Raw genomic sequence first — 15429 nt, 5'->3', positions numbered from 1 at the left:
GGGAGAAACTGCACCTGCTCCACTTGGTAGCGCAAACAAGAAGTGCAGAGGGGGTTAGCCAAGCACGGAGACCTGCTTAGCAGCTTCGGAGAATTCTGCACTTGGCCTTTCACACCTGTTTTTCCTATATAATATTCCCTGCAGACAGGATTCTATGTAGAAATGTCAATTTGTCCATATTCATTAGGGATTCTCTGCTGGCGCTCTGAAGGCCGTGTGTGCGCGTGTGTGTGTGCACGCATGTTTAGAAACGTGAAACCAAATGTTAAGTGATGCTTTTTGATAGGTCTTCTCTCTCTCAGTTGTATGTATAGCAATGTATGTTCTGCCTGTTTTGCTTTATTTTTATATAAGAGAAAAAATAACATCTCCAGAGCCTTCAGGATTTGGTCTGCAACATGCCTTATCAGGCAATGGGACAGAAACAGGAAATGTTTTCAGGACTTTTTATGTGTAGGCATGCCTATCAATTCATTCAAAATTACACAATACAAAACTTTATAGAAAGAATCCAGTGCAATTCTGACACTAGTGCTATTGATGGCTTAAGAGTTTACCAAGGAGCCCATCGTGCTGACAAGGGCTGTTGACATTTGCAAAGCTTTGGTTTACACTGGTGCGACATCAGAAGTGCTAAGTCAACACTGGATTACTCCTTACGATTGCCTCATGGAGAATATTGCTGTCAGTGGCTGCAAAAGGCAAGACCTGCACATTCATCTGAAAGGTCTGCAGGGCTATAAAAATCTATACACAAACAAACAAACAGTCTACTTGGAGTGCTCTCCCACATCAGTGCAGAAGAAGCACTCTGGCTGCTTTCTGAGGTTGAAAAAGCGACCTCGGAGAAAGCCTTTGCATGGGATCGGGAGGGGAGGGGACAAGAGACCATGGCAGCACCTCCGCCCTCATGCTACCCCTCCAAAGTGCTGCAGCTAGGCAGCCGAAATCAGCTGTTTAGCCCCCTTGTGCAGCAGAAGGGGCACAGAACTGACTTTGCTTCCACATTCCTCCCACCCTGGGCACAGGTAAAGGACTGCGGCTTCCCCATAGCTACCTGTTGAAGCTAAGCAGGCCTGGGCCAGGTCCGCATCGGAATGCAAAGTTTACCTGGGAACCCCCTGCATGCTGCCTTTGAGTTCCTCCAAGGAAAGATGGGATATGAAGATCACAAGCAACCAGAATGGAGCCACTGCGTCCAGTTGTGAGATGCTGCCAGATACGGCATCAGGCAAGAGGGACACCCGATATCTGATGCAGTGTCTCCAACAGATGTTGCCTAACTGAACCACAAACTGGAGACGGAGTGTTGGATGCAATGGGATCACAGGACTGATCCAGCCAGGCAATGTGTCGTGTTTTTTATTATTAATCTTCAAATGAATAATGGATTACAGGCGATCGAGTTACCACCTTGATTTGGCTGATACGTCTTACCTGCAAATATATTAGGGCTTTTGTGAAGAGATGTCTTGAGGTGCTCCTCTTGCTCTGCAGGCCTGGCGAAGCTCCACAGAGTCGCTGGAATCTAAAGCAGGCGCTCATCATGCTGCTGAGCTCCGTACTGTCTGTAAACAGGCGCCAATTAGTCTTCTTGTGCTTGCCAGGCTGCAAGCCCTGCTAATTTTTAGTGTTTCTTATGAGTTTTTAAATTTCTTTAAAAAAATGGAAGGGTAGCTTGCTGTAAAGAAAAATACTAGCCTTCAATTTCATCTTTACTCGGGTCCAAAAGGGTGGGTTTGTGTTCTGGCACTCAGAGCCTATTTCTCCCTTATTTCTCCTGGACTCGTTGCTTTTATCTTAGGCCAAGGGTCAGCAACCAGCGGTTCCGGAGCCGCATGTGGCTCTTTCATCCCTCTGCTGCGGCTCCCTGTTGCTCCAAATATGCGTCACAACCGCCAATGTGTGGCACACGCTGGCATGCGATTTATTGAGCTTTTTGACCCCTGGTAGGCCAACCATGGATAAATCCAAGAAAAGAAAAGTTTCAGAAGAAAACAGAACGTTTAATGGTACGTGGGCAGATTCATTTGCCGTCACTGCTGTCGAGACTGGTTTACCAGCATGCTTAATATGTGGTGAGAAATTGGCAAACAACAAAAAGTCGAATGTTGCAAGACATTTCCAGAATAAACACACAGCCTTTGCTGAAAAATATCCAGATGGAGATGAGAGGAAAAAAGCCATTTCGAAACAGATGCAGAAGGTTGATCTGAGCAAAAATCATTTCAAGAAGTGGATTAAGTCAGCAAATTCAACTACATATGCTAATTTTGTGGCCGCTCAGGAAATAGTCAGGCACGGGAAGCTGCAGGTGGATAATTTAAGTTCAGTTTTTTATTTCATAAATACGAGAAGGACTCAAATAGACACTGAGAATTTTATTTGAATTTAACCTTCAACCCAGCGTCTTTTTTTTCAGAGTTCAAAATGTTTTGTCGCATTCAGAAATACAAATTTGTTTTATCTGTAGCAGTTCATTGGTTTCATAAATGCAACACACTATAGTTTTTTTATACATAGCATTAAGGTAAAAAACGATATATGCAGTGTTATCTTCATTTCAGATGTCAAAAGGGTTTTGTGGCTCCCGGTGTTTTCTTCTCTGTGGGAAAAGGGTCCAAATGGCTCTTTGAATGTTTAAAGTTGCCGACCCCTGTCTTAGACTCACCAGTTCAGCTTGCAGGACGTGAGTGTTTTGTGACTGGCCATGTCCACTATGGCAGCTATTCTATGAGTAGGGAAGGTGCCTGTATGGCAGCCATTTTGTGAAAGCACCCATGAAAGCACAGTCTGTACAATGTGCGTGCTTGGACTGAATATCTCTGCATACAAATTGCACTGGTTTTGCAACCCAGATTTCTTACATGGGCTTTTTTTAGAAAGGCAGCTCTTTCCCTTATGATCTGGAGCATACTCAAGTAGAAGGGGAAGCTGTCCATTCATGGAAGCTGTCCATTTGCCATCTTGGGTTCAGGTGTGAGTCCTTGGGATTTCACTGGCATCAAGCTCAAGACTGTATTCCCTTACACAGCAATTCTGCCTCTAGTGGAGCTAACTGCATTATATCCCAAAACCACAGCAAGAACGTACTTACAGGAATGCAGAAGGGAGCTAAAAACTCTCGGCAATTAATGCATTATGATAGCAATCACCAAAATGAAGCAGGGTAACTTCAGAATCAAAGACCTAGAGGACACCGGGTGAATTGGTTATGCAATGCTTGAAGAAAAGTGTGGACTCTTAGTGTTGGGAGAGGATGTTAGAAGTCAACTAAGGATCAGATATGCAGGATACAACTATATGATTACTATTGATTCATTTGAATGCATTTCTTATGTTGATATCTTGCCTTTTTTTCAGGCTATGTCTAGCTGCCATCCTAAGTCACGTTTGCTCATTTTCCTGGAGTTAATCCTCTCCAAAGGTGTTGGTGGTTGCTTGTGCCATCAGCCTTCTCTCCTGCCCTAATTAGTATGCCTGCTTCCACTTTGCTTCCTTATCCCATTAGAGGAGCCAGTGTGGTCTAGTGGTTACAGCCTCTCAGCCTAACCTACCTCACAGGTCTGAGGATGAAACAGGGAGGCAGAAAGCCTCGTAAATTATCCTGGGTTTCTTGCCAGGAGGAGGCGAGCAGGGTATAAATGCAATGTGATTTTAAAAAGTGCTATCTATCTTGCAATATCCTGAACCACGACTGCCCATAATAAGTAAATGGCCATGTGTCCTACTTTACAGAGAGACATTGCTCCATTTGGAAGGCTGTCCAGTCCAAATCCCATTTAAAGATAAAGAACGCTCAGACAAGGACGTGGCAGAGACCTTGGAGTTGCCCTTCCACACTTCGCAGCACAGGACTGCAGACGGGCATCCCCCCCCCACCCCCAGAAGAGATGCACTGCATTTCTGGGGATATAATACAAATTAGGTCTATATTTCCATCTATGCTTATATAAAATCTGCCTGTGCTCAGCTAGGCAACAGTTATCACACCTTTTGTCCTCTTTTCTGGACAGTATTCTTCTCATTATTACACTTTTATACTGCCCCACAGCCCATTGGGCTCCTGGGTGGTTTACACATTTAAAAATATACATCAGAATAACAAAATTCAAGTGCTCAAGAGGGCGAATGCCACCCTTGGTTGCATAGCCAGAAGTGTGGCTTCTAGATCAAGAGAGGTATTACTACCACTCTACACGACTCTGGTGCGCCCGCAACTGGAGTATTGTGCTCAGTTCTGGGCCCCTCATTACAGGAAGGATATAGCCAGGTTGGAGTCAGTGCAGCGTAGGGCCACAAGGTTGGTGGCCGGTTTGCAGGGGATGCCGTATGAGGCGAGACTAAGGCAACTGGGTCTCTCCAGCCTGGAGAAGAGGAGACTCAGAGGGGGTATGTTGGCGACATACAGGTATGTGAGGGGATGTCACATGGAGATGGGTAGAGACCTGTTCTCCCCTGCAGAGGAAAGCAGGATGCGCTCCAACGGAGCAAAGCTCAGGGAACCAAGGTTGCATTTGGATGCCAGTAAGCACTTCCTGACAGTCAGGACCCCAAGGGTGTGGAATGGGCTTCCACGAGAGGTCGTTGAGGCCCCATCAGTGCGGGTGTTCAAGGATAGGCTGGACATCCACATGGTGGGCATGTCCTGAGCGGAGCCGGCTGGTGCTGGAGGTCAGACTAGATGGCCCGGGAGGCCCCTTCTGACTCGCTCTGTTTCTATGTTTCATGAAAATGCAAACAAAAAGCAAAAACACAATGTCTGGTGCAGGGAAGTGGCGAGGGCAAGCTGACACTGGACTGTCAAGAGGTCCCGTGATGGAGGCCCCACCCCTGAGGCAGGTGCACCAGGTGTGATGCAGCCCCCCTCCCTTCCCCAGCCCCATCTGCCCTCACCATGGAGTGAGCAGGGAGTCCACAGTGTCCAGCCTGTCATGCAAGCTCAGGCACCCCAACCATCAGCCAGCTTGCCACAAAGCCCAGGCCACGTTTTGCGGAAAGGCTTCCCCCTGACGGCATGGCCTGAATGCCCAGGAAGGACGGGGCATGCAGCTCACAGTCTGGGAGCAACCCCGTACCGGCTGCCAAAAAAAGACATGCATCACGCAAGAAGAGGATGCCACTTTGGCTTAAAACTGCATGAGTTAACTGCATGTGTAAATGCAAATACAGACACTTCTATTCTGAACTTAATCAGTGATTCAGGACATCTCACCCTAGTGTGGAAGATTGACCAGGCAACTCAGGTACCAGCCTGTTCTGTCTAGCAGTCCGTCTGCTGAACTTGGACTACAAAGCCCATCAAAAATAGGATGACAGTCTGTGCAAGAGGACGTATGGCCATGCTTCTGGAACAACTGAGAGGGCAAATACTTGACCAGTTGGTCCCCATGACACACGTCATGGGATGTAAGGTGCCTAATATTCTCATAATATCCTAAGTGGAACCCATGCCAATTAGTAAACAGCTTATGAAACCTTTCTTGAAACTCTAATCGGCTTATTGCTCAGGCTGGTTCTTGCCCCAGATATGATGAGTCATCTCTCCCACTAAGAACAGTATATATGTTTTAGAGTCCAACTCCCATCAACCACAGCCAACTGTAGCCTCAACTGGGGAAGGCGGAGTTAAAAGAGCGCTTGGAATTTACCATGAAAGTCAGTAATATTTTCAGGGCTTAGCCGGTGAAGAAAACTCACCAGTTACAGTGCTCTGGACCAACATATAAGTTCAATGAAGCTTAGTTTCATTAGTCTAGCAGTAGGCAATTTATTTGCATAAAATAATTGAGTTGTATTTTCCTTGGTATTTCCAATGTAGGTATGGTGAAAGCCAATTACTCCAACTGCTGATTAAATCTTTAATCAGCAGAACAGGGAGGGGGCAATTCTTCCAGTAAAATTTGTAGTGTGGGGTTGGGGGAGACCTTGGAGCCAATCTGGGAGGTGCAGGGGAAGCTACAGGGATGGGGGCTGAGGAAGGAAGCAGGAGGAGGGGGACACACAGGCAGAGGTGTCCTTGCACAATGCTGAATGTTACCAGAGTTTCCCATGTGGATAGCCTGACTAGTTTAAATACTATTTTTTTATTTCTTTAACATCTGCCTTTTTCCTTCCAAGGAACGCAAAGTGACTTACACGAGTTTCCTCTCAATCTTATCCTCAAACAACAACCCTGTGAGGTAGATTGGGCTGAGATTCTGTGCCTGGCCCAAAGTCACCCCAGGAGCTCCACAGCAGCGTGAGGACTAGAACCCAGATCACCTGAGTCCCAGTCCTGCACTCTGAGTGACAACACCACACTAGTTCTCAAATATTTTAGGTATTATATATTAAAGCTTTCTCATTTTTTGTAAGCTGCCTTGGGAGGGTTTACCCTGAAAGCCAGGATATAAATCTATTAAACGGCAGACAAAATGCAGGAAATACAGAATGTAGGGAGGAGGAGAATTTAGGAATGTCAGAAAGCATGGAGGGATGAATAATCAAAGACAAAAATAATACCATGTTATAATTACAGAGGACAATCCTCTGCTTGGAGTCCATCTATTATTTATGCAGGAGCATATTTTTATTCTGTCCCAGTATCAGAAAAAACACACACACTCCCTAACAATTTACTGCACAGCCCTATATATGTCAGTCCTGTTCAGGTCGATGGACTTACTCCCAGGTAAGTGTGTACAGGATTGTTGCCTCAAACACTGGAAAAGCAACCAGCAGAAAATACAGGAAACAACAACATAAAGCTGAGCTAGCATGAACAAAGCAAAATGGAAACACTAGAAAAATGTGCATCTAAAGGAACACATATTTTTAGACTGGGTCAAAGAATATTGTAACAATTATCTGTACAAAGATGATGCATTTCTACATTAGACATATAGACATTCAGCAGCAGCAGCATAAGTACCACAGCCAGGCACCCTAGACATCTGGAACATGGTATGCATATTAAGGAGACACTGGAAGTATGTGCCACAGGGTTATTTTGATATCCACATGGGTGAACCCTGCCTAGCATCTTTGGTCACTAGAGGCAGATCTTCTTAAGAAGAGAACTTTGCAGCTGCAAACCAGGGAAGGTGAAACACGCCGAGAGGCCGAGGTAGACCGCTTCTCCCTTTCTTTTACCGTGGGGGAGGCGTGGCTAGACCACTTTCCTGGGGGCCTATAAGGGTGCAACACTGCAAGACCCAGCGGGAAGTGCCAGCAGCACGATTTCCCTTGGACAGGGCAGGCACAAAGTGTCCAACTCTGAAAGTCGGCCTGAAGGCTTCCCTGTATCGAACGAGCATCTAGTCCAGTTTGAGTTAATGATACAGATAAACTGCAGAGCTCGAAACAAGGTCTCAGATCCTTGTCAGCAAAACTGTTTATGCGTTTGCTGTGAGTTTCAGCAGAGCAGACTTCCAGTGGAGTGAGTATAGGATAGCAACCTCAATGTCTAAGCAGAAGTGCCTTATGAAGGTGCAATCCTATAGCCACGGACCTGAGAGTGAGCTCCTCTGGACTCAACAGGGCTTACTTCTCCATACACACACACACACACAGATCTGACGCAAGATCACATTCTGCAGATTGTCCGCTGCTGAGAAGGAAGCCCTGCTATGCATCTGCAACTCCCACAGCAGCAAGTCAGTCACTCTTTGGACCGTCACCTCAATTCCTGCTGCCCCTGCAAGCAGCTGAGCTTGTGCAGGAGGAGGCAGTCCTGCAGATTTGCAAATCCCAAACAACTTAGAGGAAAAGAAACACCTTGAATTGTGCATGGGAATGCAGTGCGGTTCTGTTTCTGCCCTTTGCATAATTTTCTCGCTACCACAAGCCAGGTATTTTTAAAATGCATGATTACAGTTCTGTACCACAAAATAACTGTGCGGCGTTCACCAATGTTAAAACCATGAATGTCCACATCTACAATATAAAGCCAAACTAAACAGCAGTGGTACAGCAATCTAAAAATACAACAAAACATTTAGAAACAAAATTCTTTATGCACTTTGTGCATTATAGATCATACACTCAAGATTGTACACACCTGCAGCATGTCTGTCCTCCTGAACTTAAATATTACAGCTGGACCAGCAAAGGGGATGACCAGACACAAAGCAACATGCCCAATAAACAATACACAACCGGTGCGCTAAAAAGACAACCAATGAACTGAGTCATAAGCATGTCAGCTATATATGGCCAAGTCATGACTGAGTAGCTAAATATGAGCCAACAGTGTGATGCAGCTGCAAAAAGGGCAAATGCTATTTTGGGCTGCATTAGCAGAAGTGTAACTTCCAAAACATGTGAAGATCTAGTTCCACTATACTCAGCTGTAGTCAGACTTCACCTGGAGTACTGGGTCCAATTCTGGGCACCTAAGTTTTAAAAAGATGCAGAAAAACTAGAAAGGGTAGAGAGGAAGGCAACAAGGATGATTCAGAGAATGGAGGCAAAGCCCTGTGAGGAATGATTGAGAGAACTGGGCATGTTCAGTCTCAGGAAGAGAAGACTGAGTGGAGACATGATGGCGCTCTAGAAGTACCTCAAAGGCTGTCGCAAAGAGGAAGGGCAGGATCTCTTCTCATCCATTCCAGAGTGCAGGACACAGAATATTGGACTTAACTTAAAAGAAACCAGAAGAAACCAAACCTAGATTAGACACTAAGAAGAATTTCCTCACTGTCACAGCAGGATGACAACGGAACATATTACCTGGGGAAGTAGTGGGTTATCCCTCTGTAGAGACATTCAGAACGCATCTGGACAGTCATCTGAATGGGAAGTATAACTTAATGTCTTGCAATAGCAGAGGACTGAACCTGATGGCCCTTTGGGCCTTCCAACTCTGCTATTCTATGCTTCTAAGTATGGTTCTCTAGGTAATGGTACCCAAAATAGGTCCATCTTGAAAGAGATGCATGTTCCAGATCCACCTGGAGAAAAAGGATGCATCAGTAACTAAGGATGCTTATGCTTGGGTTCTGCACCCAAGGCAGGGTGGCCGAAGCACATCGTCTTCCTTAAGGTGGCACAGGATAGTCTCCATGGCAAAAAGCTCAGGATCAGCTTTCCCCAGCCTGCTGCCTCATAGAGGTTTCCGATCACAATTCACACTCCCTGGCTATGTTCAAACCATCTAAAGGCTGACCCAGCTCTTCCCAAGTCCGACAGGGCTCATTTCACATCTGGCTTTGTCTGAGTAAGCTGCCATTTTCAGAGGCCGCTGGTCATAAAGCTATATTTGCTTGCTGCGTGCCTGATCTGTGGCTTCCCATCTGGCCTTCAGGTGTGGCCATACACAAATGGGAACATGTCAGCAGGCACTTCTGAGCACCCTGCATGCAGTTTTCCAAGCATGTATCAGAGGTACTAGCTGGGGAGAGACATAGAATTGCATTATTTTCCACAAACATGAATATGCCTTTCAAAAGATAAGCTGCTTGTTGTCAAGAGACAGAAGCGGAAGGAAAAGTCGCATTGTACCACTTTTGTAATGCCCAAGCAAAAACGAAGCAAGCCTAAAGGCCCTCAAGAGATGAAACTTCACTACTGCGGCATTAATTTCAAGAGGACAGTGTTGAAATTCAATTGCACGCACTGCAATTCTCCTGTGGTAACACAGAAGAACTGCAGGAGAAGTGACAGGGAACTCTGCTTCTGCAAGTTTCTAGCCCTTGTGGCTGCGGAGATATGCTTGAACTGTGTATAGGCGCAATGCATGCTGAATTATCAGGAGAAAAGATGGTCAAATAAGCTTTCCAGAAGATGGAGACAGAGCAGCTTCCCCAAACTAGCATGCACCAGATGTGCCGGACTATGGAACTTGTTGTACCTGGCCAGGCCGAAGGTGATGGGAATAGCAGTCCAACACATCTGGAGGGTACAGGTTGAGGAAACCTGCAATACAGGAAGTAAAAACTAACGTGTGAAGAGGCAGTGTGGTATAGTGGTTAAGAGTGCAGGCCTGGAACTCAGGCGATCTGGGTTCCAGTCCCCGCTCACCCATGGAGCCAACTGGGTGACATTGGGCCAGCCACAGGCTCTCAGCCCAACCTACCTCACAGGGTTGTTGTTGTTCTGAGGATGATTGCGAGGAGGAAGAGGAGAATTATGCAAGTTGCCCTGAGTTTCCTGGAAGGAAAATAGGTGGGGTATAAATACAGTAAAGAAAAATACCTGTCAACCACCGCAGGAGCTCTGCACTTCCTGGAAGAAGGCTGGCAGGTAGGAGCAAGCGTTCCTCTGCCCCATATGCCCATATACCTGTAAGCCAAAGGATCAAGACTGGGGATGGAAGCGCCCCGGCCTCTCTGATGTTGCTGGAATACTGCTCCCACCATCCTCAACCGCTGGCCTGAGTGCACAGCCGTTTCAGCAACGACGTCTGGAGTGCCGCAGGTTCTCCGGCCTGCTCTGGAGACTTGCAAAACAATCAGCTAGAGCCATTGGCTTCCAATCATTTTAGCAACAGGAACAAGTACATTCGCAAGCTTAGGCATGTTTAAAAAGGAAAAAGTCCCACAGCTGTCCTGCCAGGGGACCCTGGGAGCTGGAGGTCTCTTTCTGTCTATGCCTGCCTAAGATCGCAACCTAAATTTCTCACTCATGGCTACAGAACAAAGAGAAGATCAGGAAGGCAGGAGCCATGGGTGGATTTGCGTGTAAGAAGCCAGAAAGAACTCGGTTCTGGTGATGCAGACAAATTCCTGGGCTGAGCATGTGCCTGAGGGTGGGTACTCTTGATCCTTTTTAATTCCTGTCTGTTCTTCTGAGCCAGTGCACAAGCTGTTGGCTGGCCGCATTCCATCTTAATCTTGGGCTCCAGTAAAAAACAAAACCAAGAGGATTCCATCTCACAGGCCCCTGGTCTGCTTCCCCTGGACCTGGAATATCAGTGAGGAAGCCTGATCTCCACTTGCCTACAGTCCTTGGAAAATATTTTCTATCTAGATTTGCCAGACCATGCACGAGAGATAAAAATAGAAAAGCATCTGAAATGCATTTTATGACAGAGTTACAATTTCAAGAAGTGAGAGACTGACCAGAGAAAAAGGATGTAAGAGGATACACAATTATCCTTAAATTATAAAAGAAAGGTGTCAGAGAAATAGAATATTTTGGTCTTATACTTAGAAATGGAAAATACAGAGAAAATAAATGGTGAAGGAAGTGTAGGAAAAAGAGGAACATCTGGGCTGAAAACCTTAAAGAATCATTTTGGCCAACTCTAGCAGGAGGGGAACAAGAAGAGAAAGAAAAGTGATCAGGCAATGTCTCTGGTGCTGAACGTTGCTGTTCGTATGCAGCTCCAATCTTGGCTATGCAGAGCTGCAATGAGGAGGAAGCATGACTGATTTCGGGCCCAGTTTACAGTCAACTTTCCATAAAAGGAACCAATATCTTCCAAGCCAGAGACAATGAGAGGCCTACTCTATGCTTTCCTACTGGAATGCATGGAATAGTGGCCCAATATCCAGAAAAGATGGGAGGAACCGGAGAGGAAATACAGGGCAAATCGTGACAACGGCACACCAAAAAGTACTGAGGCCGAGTAATTTACCCATTGTGGCAAAATTCCCAGATGTGGCTAGAGAATCCATTTGTGCTGTTCAAACAAGGGGTGTTGAATCTCAGGCCAAATCTAGCTCTTGGGCAGGCTAGCAATGGCCCCTTACCCCTAATGATTCTATGGTGGTTTCGGGGTTTGAGCACTGTTCCTCCCCATTCTCAAAGTCTGGAAAGCCTCTCCCAAGGCACAGTCGTTAGCAGCAAGTGCTATGTGATGAAATATGCTTGTATCTTTGGCCCTGCTCCTTCAGCACCACCCACCAGAGCAGTGGGTGGACAATCAGGGCCTCCAAGGGCTTCCTGAAACTGAATTAGGCACAGAAACTTTAACGGAACAACAGCAACAGATTAACAAATACATGGGAGGAAAAAACCCTCTTGTCCAACCTAGTGTGCCCTAGATGTGAACCACAACTCCCATCATCCTTGCCAGCACCTGCTGGCTGGGGTGATGGAACTCCTGCCCAGCAAATCTGGCAGAGCTGGGCTACAGTCACTAACCTCACCTGGCCAAAGTATCTAAGCCATCCCGTCTCCTCTTGCGAGCCCGAAGTCCAGAATGACAAGTGGACACTCCAATGCCCCAGTAAATTAGCACAGCACATCACATGGTGCCTCCTTGGCACTTGCTGCAGAAATGCCATCATCGAAAGAGCCATTTATGCTCTGTGAAAGCTTTTCTGGCACCTGCCCCGTGCCCTGCCAGGGACCCAGTCCTCAGTGGACTTTGGGAAAAAGCAAAGTTTGCTTTTCACATCTTGACGCAAAGTTGAGGGCATTCTGGAAAGCTCAGCAGGTGCACCCGGCTGCTCTTAAAGGCACAGCCACAGTGACCAATTCAGCCTTTTTTCCTCGAGCTGGTACCTTCCAGAGGTTCCAGGAAGGGCTGGGGGTTTCTGGGAGTTGTAGTTCAACGTATCCAGAGGGCACCAGCTCGCAGAAGGTTGTGCTACGTGGAATTTTAGCGATGGGGGAGCAGAGGAAAGCACAACCACGCATTCCGCTGCTCCCTCAGAACCCATTCAAGGTGCCCAACCCCTCCATACCGAATGAGAATTTCCAAGGGATTTATGTTATGTTATTCGCGAAGTCGTGCCCGACCCATCGCAACCCCATGGACAACATTCCTCCAGGCTCCCCTATCCTCCACCATCCCCCATAGTCCATCTAAGCTCACACCGACTGCTTCAGTGACTCCATCTAGCCAGCTCTTCCAAGGGATTACAATTGCAAAAAGAAACTCAGCCCCGCTACCCTGGGTTCATTCCACCGCCCCTGCAGCCTTCCACTTGCCTATCTGTCATATACAAGAAAACACCGGGCGTAAAATGCTGTCAGGTCCAGCCTCTAAACTTCCAGCTGTACAAGATAAATTATATCTATCAGGCGTGGCTTCTGCCGCCGAGGCAGCTTCATCCGGGATGCCTGATGGGGCGGCCACCCCAGGCAAAAAGTCACAGGGGCTGCCTGGAATCTAACCCTGCTAACTTCAGCGGAGCAAAACAGAGTAAACAACCAGACAGACATAAATTGCATCCCATGTTAGTCTAGCTTAAGCCCCAGTCGTTTCAATAGGTCTCTAAGTAGGACTGACATCGGATATAACCCGAAGTCAACGCGCTCCGACCCTTCCGCGGCACGTCGCCAGGCCCGGGCAGCCTCGGCGCATCGCGATCCGTGCTTAGAAAGTCCGGCAACATCGCCTTCCCCCGCCAGCGCCTCCCCCGCCCCCTGCCCAGTCCATCTACCGGACTAATTCGCCACCGCGAAATCGAATTCCCCCTCCGCAGCCCCACGAATTCGCAAAGGCGGAGCGGGCTGCTGCGCCTCGCAGGCAACCCTTCGCCCGCGCGCCACCGCATCTTGCCTGGGCCAACGCACCGGCTGCTCCGCGGCGCCCATCCGCCGGCCGCTCGCTCTTTCTCTCCGTGTTTATTTCCCTTCTCGTGCTCCAGGGCGCGCGCGTCAGATCCGGGAGCGCCCGCGCGCCGCGAGCCCGGCAACCGCGCAGGCGTCCCTGGCAACCGCGCAGCCGCTTCCTGCGCCGCCTCCCCCGCGCCCGCGCCCGCGCCCGCCCTCGCGCGCCGTGGGAGGGGACGGGCCGCGGGCGGGAGGCGCCCGGGCGCGAGGCGGCCTCGGCAAGGCGGGCAGCGAAGGAAGCTGCCCGAGAGACCGCGGACGCGCTCGAAACGCGATGCTGGAGGCCAGCTTTGCGAATGCCCTGGACCAGGAGTGGGCAATTAATTTTCCTATGGGGCCACATGAGAAACCTTGACCGTTGTTAAGGGCCGGACCAATACACTGACAGCTCTGCTCAAGATCTCTCTCTATAAAAACAGTAAATGAAACATTACAATGATACAATGAAAATGTGGAGCACAGAACAACACTATTTAATGAATATTCACAAAATAAAAGCAGTGCAGTTGTATTGCTTGCATCTATATTACGACGATATATATTTGCATTGACTTTTAATTTGCCAGTGACCTCATGAGGGCCAGTCAAGGTCAGCCATCGGGCCGGATGTGGCCCGCAGGCCGTACAATGCCCAGGTCTGCCCTGGACCGACACATGGGCAAACGAGTGGGTCCTCCATCAAAGCAAGCCTGGAAGCCAACATGACAAAACTGAGGCACCTCATGGGAAGGCAAGACTAACTGGAGAAGACAATTATACAGGAGAAGTGGAAGGCAGAAGAAAAAGAGGAAGGTCATCTAAGACATGGATTGATTCCATAAAGGAAGGCACAGCCTTGAGTTTGCAGAACGCGAGCAGGGCTGTAAAGGGCAGGACATTGGGGGGGGGGGCAGCCATTCACAGGGTCCCCATAAGTTGGAGACAGCTGGACTGGACGTAACAAGAAGCGTCCTGTTTCCCAGAGTATTCCCCCAAAGTCGCGACCTCTGCTTAAAAGTAATGTTTTCAGTACCATTTTTAATGCCTCTCCGATGGTTACTGTTGGGCTGTATCTTTTCCCCTTTTCTTTTTCTGGTATGTGAGGGTCTTTTGCTCTTGTTTTGTATTCTCAGCAGCTTTGTGCTGATGTTGGTTTTGTTCAGGGGTCGGCAACCTTAAACACTCTAAGAGCCATTTGGACCCTTTTCCCACAGAAAAGAAAACATCGGGAGCCACAAAACACTTTTGGCATCTAAAATGAAGATAACACTGCATATATTGTTTTTTACCTTTATGCTATGTATAAAAAAACTATAGTGTGTTGCATTTATGAAATCAATGAATGAGTCCTTTATATAATCTCCATCTATGAACAGCTTCCCATGCCTGACTATTTCCTGAGCGGCCACAAAACTAGCATATGTATTTTAATTTGCAGACTTAATCCACTTCTTGAAATGATTTTTCTCAGATCAACCTTCCGCATCAGTTCCGAAATGGCTTTTTTTCTCTCATCTCCATCCAGATATTTTTCAGCAAAGGCTGTGTGTTTATTCTGGAAATGTCTTGCAACATTCGACTTTTTGTTTTTTGCCAATTTCTCACCACATATTAAGCATACTGGTAAATCAGTCTCGTCAGCAGTGATGGCAAATTAATCTGCCCACGTACCATAAAATGTTCTGTTTTCTTCTGAAACTTTTCTTTTCTTGGATTTATCCATAGGTGGCCTACTGGGGGTCGAAAAGCTCAATAAATCGCATGCCAGCGGGTGTCGCACATTGGCGGTTGTGACGCATATTTTGAGCGACAAGGAGCCGCAGCAGAGGGATGAAAGAGCCACATGCGGCTCCAGAGCCACAGGTTGCTGACCCCTGGTTTTGTTGAAAGCTTTTCCAAGATTGCAATCTTACATTTATAACCAAACTTATGAATGTAAGATTAACCAGTCAATGCACCTCC

At 47.4% G+C, this 15429-nt stretch overlaps 1 protein-coding gene across 4 annotated transcripts in view; it reads right to left on the bottom strand.

The window, feature by feature from the left end:
• Positions 1 to 13527, bottom strand: part of PPT2 (palmitoyl-protein thioesterase 2) — a 46334-nt gene extending 32807 nt beyond the window's left edge. The window contains exon 1 of one of the 4 annotated variants that reach the window (XR_006413707.1): positions 1438 to 1908. The gene's annotated coding sequence lies outside the window, so the exon portion shown is untranslated. Of the gene's footprint in view, positions 1 to 1437; positions 1910 to 13449 lie in introns of those variants that run through there. The other 3 variants (XM_044419691.1, XM_044419692.1, XM_044419689.1) reach the window with 3 other exon arrangements.
• Between the last annotated feature and the right edge of the window lie 1902 nt (positions 13528 to 15429).

This window comes from Varanus komodoensis, unplaced genomic scaffold (genome assembly GCF_004798865.1).
Source record: "Varanus komodoensis strain SLA01 unplaced genomic scaffold, ASM479886v1 scaffold107, whole genome shotgun sequence".
NCBI classification, from domain to species: Eukaryota; Metazoa; Chordata; class Lepidosauria; order Squamata; family Varanidae; genus Varanus; species Varanus komodoensis.
The sequence above is the reverse complement of the archived record's forward strand: the minus strand, read 5'-3'. Positions and strand labels throughout refer to the sequence as shown.